This window comes from Gallus gallus, chromosome 5, assembly GCF_016699485.2.
Source record: "Gallus gallus isolate bGalGal1 chromosome 5, bGalGal1.mat.broiler.GRCg7b, whole genome shotgun sequence".
Taxonomy (NCBI): domain Eukaryota; kingdom Metazoa; phylum Chordata; class Aves; order Galliformes; family Phasianidae; genus Gallus; species Gallus gallus.
This window is the reverse complement of record NC_052536.1, coordinates 58270786-58280666: the sequence shown is the minus strand read 5'-3', so window position 1 is coordinate 58280666 and position 9881 is coordinate 58270786. Positions and strand designations below refer to the sequence as shown.

Genomic DNA, 9881 nt, shown 5'->3' with positions numbered 1-9881 from the left:
TGCTGTCCTCTGATCCCCATGATCCATAGGGTAGAGGCTGCCACAGCTTGGGTTGGATATTAGGAAAAAATTCTTCTCAGATAGAGTAGCGATGCACTGGAGTAGGCTGCCCAGGAAGGAGGTGAAGTTCCCATCCCTGGAGGTGTTCCAGAGCTGTGGAGATGTGACACTGAGGGACATGGTCAGTGGGCATGGAGGAGGTGGTCTGGAGCTGGGCTTGGTGTTCTTAGAGGTCTCTTCCAACCGGAATGATTCCATGATTCTATGATTCTAATATCCATGGGAGGATGAAGGATATAGGCTTTGGAGGGGACAGCATTTCCCTCCCATCAGCCATAGAATGAAACTTACAGAAGCATCTCTGCATAGTGCTTCCCCAGATGAAGGAGCCAATTAGAGCCCCATGGGCAGCCCCTGTGCTGCCTCTCTGTCCAGCTCAGACTCGGGAAAATTGAGAAGAAACCGGTAGTGCAAAAATTGCACTAACTTTTGCAATCTTTTGGAAACCTTTTGCAAAAATAGGGCCAGGTCACTCTTCCGAAACATCTCCAGAACAAAACAACTCAACGAGGCTCCAGAGCAGCAAACACACATTTGTGCAGAGATGCTTAAACCCACAGTGGTGGGGCGAAGGAAGCCATCCAGCAGATCCTAAAGCTTCTCTTCATCATGCTGTGTCCTTGCAGTGTCCGGATGCTCTCCCTTTCCTATGGAAACATTTTACAGCATGAAGGGGGAAAGTAGAAAAGCACATATTTGTAGGAAGATTTCTGAGCTATTTATCTCTGAGAGGGTGAAAAAGGGAGATTCTTTGTATGTGGGAACTCTTAAATTCATATTTATACGCATTTCCCAGAGGGCAGGATTTATTGTTGAATAACAATAGGGAAACAGCATGATTTCAGCAAAGACATTTGGGCCAGTGAATGTTGGAGAGGATTCTGTTTCAGCAGTACTATTCAAAGTCAGGGCTGCTTCTTAATTGCTTCAAAAGTACATCCTGAGCAGAAATAACCCATCTCCTATGACACTGCTTTGCAGTGTTGGCTCCCGCAAAATGCAGTGAATACCCCCTCTCCCATTCCATCTCTCTTCTTGCTCCCAGGCTCTTTGCAGAGCAATGCTGAGATCCTTATGGGGTCTTGCCTATCTCCCATAGCAGCAGGATTCGTCCCCTTAGTGTCTGAGGATGTCCCACCTCCACTCTGTAGAGGATTTTGGTGTCAAAGGCTGCAACAAAGCCGTGCTGCAGCTCTGCACACATCCTTGCTCCTGGGTAATTCTGTCTTTTACTTTCCACTGGGAAAATATTTCCCAGCTGACTTCAAACACAGCAAAGGCTTCTTTGAAGAGTTCAATAATCACATATCACCCATACCACTCTGTAAACTTCAGCAAAGGAATGCAAACCTGACCAGGAGGGTACAGATCCTTTGTGTTCCACCCAAGGCAGGACATGTGCTCAAGACAGTGATCTGCAGCTCTGTGCTGGGAAATTCTCCTTCCTGCACCAATGCAGAAATGCTTTGGGGTCTCTGGGACCATGGCAACATTCTGATGTTTATGAGCTCTCTTGGGCAGGCAGCCAGAGACACGGGCTCCTGGAAAAAGGGGAGATTTAGGGTGGATATAAAGAAAAATTTTTTACAGTAAAGGTGGTAAGGCACTGGCACAGGTTGCCCAGAGAGTTGGTGGATGCCTCATCCTTGGAGAGATGGGCTGGATGGGGCTTTGAGCACCTGATGGAGCTGTAGGTGGATACACACTACATTGCAAGGGAGTTGGACCAGATGATCTTGAAGGTCGCTTCCAACTCAAACTGTTCCATGATTCTATGAAAAACCCACAGGAGAACCTACACAGAACGCCAAAGGAGGACCTGGTGGTCACGTCCCTGCCCTTTGCACATCACCCTTTGGTTTCCTCCTGTTTGCAGCATGCACTGAAAGCCTCCCATCCCTACTGCGGCTGCTCCGGCCGCCACATGGGTACATGCGGCAGCTTGCGCTGCTGTCTAAGTGCCAAAGGGAACGTCTAATAGAGTATTGTTTGCGTGTGTTCTTGAGATGGAAGTGATTAACATAAAATACGTAAAAGGATCATGTCAGGAATTCTCTCCAGATCTGCACGGTTAGCGAGCCACTCTGTTTCGCATTACAGAATTACAGTATGTTCTGTAACTGCTCGGGGTTGGACACAGATTTGGGTCTCTTTCTCCAGTGTTTACAAACACGGATGGGAGCTGAGCACAAAGTGCTGCCAACTGCACATGTATTTGCAGATCTCTATTCGATCGACACATGTAGGGTACTCGCGTTGGCCTCATATTGCAGCGTGTACCGGTGGGTCCTCAAATAACCTCGTGGGGCCAATGCTCATCCACATGTCAGATGCAGGTCAATGACCCTTGAAAAGCTTGGCAACTTGTGTTGCTCTCAACCAATGGACTGGAAATGTCGTTCCTTTGAGGTCACAATTAATTCAGCACCTAAAATATGTGGAAAATAGTTGGGCTGAGCTGGTGGGAAATTCAAATGGTCCCAGGCGTGGGAGCCAGTGGAGCAGCTAAAACATAAGGTAACACTCAGGCTTGGATCTCCAAAGCATGATCTGTTTGTCAGCACAGTCACATTGCTCATAATCCACACACATGAAGCGGTCAGGGCCGTCTCCCTCCCTCTCCATGCTGTAGAAAGCGGGCTTAATGGAGAATCACTTAAACAAATAAAAGTAGGAAAGAAAGAAAGAAAGGCAAAACTAAGCCAAAACCCCAAAAAGTGCTATTGTGAAAGTGTCAAGACAACTGTCCTGGGGCTTATTTTACCCTGGGTGTAACTTCACTGACGTCAATGTGAGAAGGCCTGATTCACCCCTTCACTGCAGCACTGCTGAACCAAGGTTTATGGGAAAGTACCTCCAATGTTAACGCTGGGTTCAGCGTCATCAACCCAACATGTGACCCCATCGACTACAGTGGATTCTCACAAAGCTCCACCTTTCCCACTGAAGGCTCTGAAGAGAGGTAACCAGGTGCACAGAGCATACCCTCATTGGGTGACCTGCCTTTGCCATGGCACTGGCCTCACCCCAGATTCGATGGTCCTGAATGGGATCCTTACGTCTGGAAGGTGGAGCAAGTCCAGTTCTCTCATCCTCCTCTTTCCTTCACAAGAAAAGTTTCACATCCTTCCCCAGGAAGTCTTGCCTCCCTGGGATTTCATGATTCTGCTTGCTTTTGTTGTTTCTATTCACCTTGCAATCTTTCCCTGAGTTTGTCCTACTCTATCTTCTACATTGGACCGCTTCCTTTTCCACTTAATTCTATCAATCCATAAAAAAGTCAGCTGGGATCTCTCTGCTGTGGAATTTCCAGCCTTCTTCTTAACTCCAAGAATGGCTCAGTGGTCTGTCTCCTCAGATGACCAGTATGGATAAAACACCGGGTCTTCATCTTTCTTTCTGTGTTCCACTGTTTCTTTGTTGTATGCCAAAGACAGCATTACCAATATTTCCTCCATTCTGGTCCATAACCTGTGCATCATTTTCATCCTGGTCATCTATGTGCCCCTCATCCAGGAGACGGTCAATTCTTATAGGCTTTCTGGAGAACATCTCTAATGGACGCAGTGGGACTCCCTCATTCACACAGCTAAATGTTCCACCCACAATCTCATTTGTGGCCAGTATCATCCTCTTGTTCACTTGTGCTCTTTGCCTCTTGTACACCAAGGGCAGGTCAGTCCTGCTGTTCAGACTTTCTGTGGTGCTTTACACAACAGTACTAATGGCCACGGATCCCAAGAACAAACATAACACTAGCAGGCAACAGTAATATAACCAAAGCTATATTGATTTCCATGGCAAGGGCAGGAAGAAAAGAATCTGTTGCTCTGTAACAAGCTTATTCAAATGCAAGGATGTTGGAAAGGATTCTGATCACTCCTAAACTCATAGCAAAGCCTTTCTCAGCATCCACAGTGATTTCATTCCTCTAAGTTAAAGGTCTCTGCATCACATCTACTTTCTCTCTTTTTATTTATTTTATAATTGACTTTTTGAACTTCTTCCTGAATTGGAGCCAATGCAGAGGGTGACCTAATTCCAGCAGCTCTTTGAGGACGTGAAGGCCTGGACCACTGCAGTGCAGTCTCTCCATTAAATTTAGGCATGATGTTCAGACAGTTCAAGAGAGCCTGAGGTCTGAACAGACTAACATACCTATCTATGGAAGAGCAATCGTATGGGAACTGTTCAGTCATGGCCTGAACCACTGATTGAGCACCTGGGGAAAGGACCCAGTCAGCCCTGGGAGCACAGGTGAAGGCAATTCAGCTGTGCAACCAGAAGGGGTGGAGCCTGGCTGTACCTCTCTTAGACCCCATTTAAGGGATGACCCCCAGGGGGGGGAGGATCTGTTTCTGAAGATCCCTCCTTGGTAGAGCTTTTCCCTGTGGACCTGGAGTCTTCTAATACAGGTAAGCAATATTCTTACTTTCTGTTATAGTGCTTTTCTATTGTGCTGATCCTTCCATTACACCTCTGTTGAAACATTTTTTCTCATCGTAGTGATCTGTCCAATTGCTACAGCAGTACAACAGGGTGGGAGACTTCTTCATTGCTAGTGTCTGTAAGAGGTCATCTTGCCCATTGGACTGTAAGGTGAGGTGTTAAATGTTTGTATCTTAAGGTAAACGATAGCATTTTCAAAAGCCTTCTAATTTAGCAACTAATCAAATATTTTTCTGGCCTTTGACTTTTGACTAAAGTGATCTTTGAGAGGATGGGGTTGTGGCTGGAGGCTTTACTGGTGTCTTTCTGCTCCAGGAGGGAAGCAGTTTGTGTGCCAAACGGAAGAAAAGGTGGAGCTTTTGCTTTCATGGATTTCAGGGTCACTTGGCTAATCAGTAGTGAGCATGGACTCTAAACCTATATAGATCCATCAACACGAATGGTTCTTCCTTGGTAATTTGTAATGGTTTCTCTGTTGTGGGAGTATTAGGCACAAGTGAACAAACATGGTGAGCACTGCACAGGTTGCCCAGAGAGGTGGTGCTGCCCCATCCCTGCAGACAGCCAAGGTCAGGGGGTGGGCTCTGAGCACTGATGGAGCTGAGGTGTCCCTGTGCATTGGGGGAGTGGGATCAGAGGGCCTTTAAAGGTCCCTTCCAACTCAACTGATTCTAAGTGGGAAAGACAGACTTCAGATGGTCTAGAGACCTAGTATTCATTCAACTTGCTGAACTATTTCCCACAGCCCTTTGAAGACTTGCATAGGATAAGCTGAACTGTAGAGCTGTGTGCAATGGCTGGAGGCTGTGCACCAGTCTGAAAAGCATGGGGTGAAATGTATATGCTTGCTCAAGAACCTATAGGAGAGTATGTTCTTATGTGCAGGAAAAAGGTCTCCAGTTGTAGCTATCCACAGCAGCTCCGGATGTGACCCAAAGCCATGTTGGCTCTGTTCTGAAATCAAGCACTTGCTGGTAAGTCGCAGGGAAGCTTGGGCTAGATGTTATCTAGCACTGGGCCGCTGCCTGATGCTCACCTGCTGGGCCTGGGAGTAACACCACAGACTCGTGCAGCTCCCACTTCTGGGAAAATGGCCCAAACCACTCCGCTTAGCCCACGACTGTTGGCAAAACACTGCATTCACCCCCAAACCAAGAGGCAGCCTGCTCCCATTCAGCGAGCTCCCAGCGGCGTACTTTGGCCCCATCACACGTAGCTAATCTCTTCAATGATTTATGTGCTCTTTTAAGTTTTAATTCTCCCTCTGTCATGAACCTTCCTCACTAGCAAGTTGACAGTTTAAATTAGTGTTTAGACACGGCTTTCATAATGTCAGCTTTTGTTTTGTCTCAGTCATCTGTTGGAATTCCTTCCATTGTATCTGAAGTGACTCATGACAATAAATGACTTCTTTCTTCTTTTGTTCTTAATCGGGGAAGAATGGAATGAACCATGCAATATTTGTAAAAGAGCAGTCTTAATTAGTCCTCAGCTGTAGCTAAAGATGCTTGTCTTGTCTCTTTAGCATATTAATGCAGGAAGCCATGCGTTCACGTGGGCAATTGCCATGTTCCTGAAAAGCCTTGTTACAAGCCAAATTCTCCAGCGTAAAGGTATTCCCTCTGCAGGCTGAGCCCTGCCAAATGAGGAGCCTGTGCCCCAGGGCATTGTGCGAGGCTGCTCAGCCTTGCGAGGGGGGAAAACAGGCACGTTTCACAGTGACCCATCCCAAGGATTGGCTTTATTTTTATAAATATAATGTTGTTGCAGCTCCTAAAGGTACAGTCTCATCACACAGAAATCTGGAGCCTCACGTTGAGCGTTATGCTGCTTGTCTTGTTCTGGAGATGGGGAAGTTCACCAGTGCTTCTGTTTACACAGGTCTTTCATTTTTGCAGTACGTGGCTCAAATACATACACAAAGCTTAGAACTAAGATGATCTTCAAGGTCCCTTCCAACCTGAGCCACTGTACGAGTCTGTAATTCTCTGATTGGGTATTTGTTGCAAAAAATGGTGTGGAAATGCTAATGGCTTTATCCTGCATTGCTAGGATGAAGTAGTTGCAGCCAGGGCATCCTTTACATTGTCCCCAGAGCAAGTGAATGGCAACAGCTTTTTTCCTCTTGCTGTTATTGTTCTTTTTTTTTTTTTCCTGTTTGTCATTTGGGAGAAGAAAATGAGTTCTCTAAAAAAGTGTGGGAAAACTGCACAGCCTGCTCTCTGTGCGCTCTCTGAGTCCATGTAGGGCCATGCCCATGGTGCCAAGTTATGCGCTAATGGTAAAAAGCAGCTAAATAAAGGTTGAGGTTGGGCACTGATTTCTTATGGACTGCATTTTGAAGAAGGGCCATGGCACAGGGCTCAGTTGGGTTGTGGGTATCAGGTCCTCCCCTCCTTTCTCAAAGACCTGTGTGATGGGAGTGTGTCTTGCACAATTCTATTGCTGCAATGGGGCTGGGCTCCCATTTGGTATATGCTGTCCATCTGTCTCTTTCTTTCCCTTTTTCTTTTTTTTTTTTTTTGACTAATTCTGGCATAATGAAGCAGCCTGGATGTGCCTCATAGGCCCTGCTGAGGTGCTTCCTATTTTAGATTATTAAAGAATGATTCTGCCACAAAGCAAAGCGCAAACACAGAGGTTCAGAGGGAGGTGGTTAGCAGTCTGCCCATGACTGAGTGCCAAAAGAGGTCACCAGGGAGCAATTTCCTTGAGATCCATGAGTGAACCTCACTCCTGCAGAAGACAATTGTGGTGGCAGGATCTGACCCAAAGTGGGCACTTCTTGTTTACCCGTACTTCATTTTTCTTTCCCTAGGACCTTGATGAGAAAACTGGTAAGAGATGGGCTTGAGATGTTGTTTTCTGAGTGTAACAACAGTCTCACTGAACCTAGGATGACTTGAATAAAACTACAAATTCTTCAGTGCCAGTACATGGTGCTCTGTATTTTAATAGTCTGTTTATATATACATACAGCTATTTTTCTTTTGCCCAGGCCTTGAAACAAAACCAAATGTCTTAATGAACACAAGGAGAAAGCAAGCAGCTGGGGAAGGACATAAAAATGTACAAAACTAACAAAATCCCAGGGAAATTGTTGCAACTTTATTCAAAGTACTTTAAAAAGCAAGTTGTGCCTCTGGGCCTGATCTGAAATGTGTTGCTGCACTCCAAAGCCATCCATGTTCCCTAGCAGCACTGTGCTCTCACATAGGCTCCAAAAACTTGCATGGAGGGAATGGTGAGGTGAGCTGTGCTGCCTGATCACCAGGAGCATAACAGCCACATTTCTTTCCAGCTATGCTCCCCACCTCTTGCTAATGAAGATTTGGCAGATTGGTATTGAGGAAGCCAAGAATTGCTGGGAGAAGTCATATCATTTACCAGCCTGATTAGTAATACTGGGGAGAGCAGACCGCATCTGGGACACAAGCCCTTCTGCAGGTGTAGTAAGGCTTTGGGCCAGTGCCCAAACCAACTTCAGAAATCTGTTTGGTTTCTCTTTTGCAGGCACGGATATGCTGAAAGCACAGCATCACAGCTCAGAGCAGACACTGGATAACTGCTTTTTACTTTTGGTCTTCCAGATTTGCCCATTTTCTGTCCATTTAACGTCTCATGGTGAAATGAAAGGAAACCGTAAACTGGTGATCCTGAGGCTGGGATATGACGGTACAGGATGGGTCCCTTTCTCATTAAGTGAGCAGTCACGTCATTATTAACTGAAAAGAAACACTTTGTACACCTCTGGTTTGACAACATATGCCTACTCTTCCCCAGAGTAGGAATTGCCTGCTCTTTGCCAGGGTAAGAGTTGTCAAAGGATGGAGTTTCACAAATACTGGCTTTTTCTACAGTGTTGTTGGCTGATGAGAGTTTAAGAACTCAACATCAAGTTTTCCTTCTGTCTGTGTTTATCTCAATTCAGTGTAAATGAGTCCTGACCACAACCAGAGCATCAGAGTGACTGTAGAGCGCAGGTTGAGTATGCTTCTATGGAAGTGTTTTCCAAACGGTTTATTGGTTTGGCATGATATTGAAATGGCTGGGGCTCTGGAGGAAGCCTAGCAGATCTGATTGGCTTTGAAATATGGAGAAAGATGGGGCTGATCCTGTGTAGAGACTTTCAACCCCCTCTGAAAAAGGAAATAGATAGTTTTGTGAGGGCCTCTTAACCTGCACTTCATTATAGCTTTCTCATTGGCCTCAAAGTCAATGTTAACCTTGGCCTTAATGCAGAGAATATTGACTTGAAGGGTCAATAAATCTTAATATGGATTGGAAGTCATGTTTGCTTACTTTGAAACTCTTCTCCAGTGCAATTACTCTTTACAATGCAAGGACATTCTGGCATTTTTCTTCTTGGCCATTTTGAGGGGCATTTCTCTTGCTCTTGAGAGGCCAAGGTTTCCACACTTTGGCTATTTCCCCCAAATTTTCTTTAACAGCAGCTTTGGTTTTGCATTATTTATCTCCTCCCAGGAAAGGCAAACATTTTCTGTGTCGATTCTAGCACAGATCTGTGTAAAACGACTGCCTCCTTGCGTTACCGCTCGTATCACCACCTCCTGTGTCCAGGAACGGCGTGCGGTTGTGTGGGATGCTGGAACCACAAAAGATTTTCAGATGTCCAGGATACTGAGTCGTGTTGCTGAACCACACGACCTATTATACAGTCATTTTCTGTGCTCGGCAGTAATATGCAGACTTGCTAGTACCGCGCGTTCTCTACTTTGCTTATATCAGCCAATGCCTACAGAATTTTAATGAGCGCACAGTGAGTTGCCTATATAACTAGTGCATGGCAGGGTGTGTGCTGTTGCAATAATGAGGCATATATAATGCCTGGAGCTATCAAGGCAAGAAGCCAAAGGATGTTATTATTGCCCTTATAAATTGTTTTCAAAATAAATAAGGTACTGAATGTTTCACTTTGAAGTTTTTTTTCTCTTAAAAAAAAAAAAAAGGAGGATTTGTGCTCTGAGCACTGACTGGGGGGTGAGAGTAGGAAAGAGGAGAGATCCTGGATGCGATGGAAGGCTGGGCCTACCTGCTGTGGTGGGAAAAGCTAGCAGAGGGCGGGTCCTGCACATCTTATGCCTGTTACCCCTATGAGTTCTTCCTGGACCAGGCTCTTGGCCCACACAACCTCTGGGATCTGAGATGTAGAAAACTGCCCTTTATTCAAAAGGGTCTGCCCATGCCCTCTTTGCTGGTGTTCTGGGCAGCTGATTGAGTTCTACTCATCCTCTGGGGCTCTTGCATTGGGTTCCTGCCTTCTGCTCGCTCAGTGGGAGGTGACCAGGCTTGTCCTTTGACTGCTGAAGATGGAAGAAAACCTGTATACTGCTGGAAAAAATCAGGACAGA

At 45.8% G+C, this 9881-nt stretch overlaps 1 long non-coding RNA gene across 2 annotated transcripts; it reads left to right on the top strand.

The window, feature by feature from the left end:
- The first annotated feature begins 4408 nt into the window (after positions 1-4408).
- On the top strand, positions 4409-9437 carry LOC121110917. 2 transcript variants are annotated; one of them, XR_006939520.1, is made up of 3 exons: positions 4409-4475; positions 4567-4659; positions 8100-9437. It is a non-coding gene; the product is annotated as an uncharacterized LOC121110917 (long non-coding RNA). The 2 variants fall into 2 exon arrangements; XR_005860431.2 differs by having other exon boundaries at positions 5395-9437.
- Positions 9438-9881: the final 444 nt, after the last annotated feature.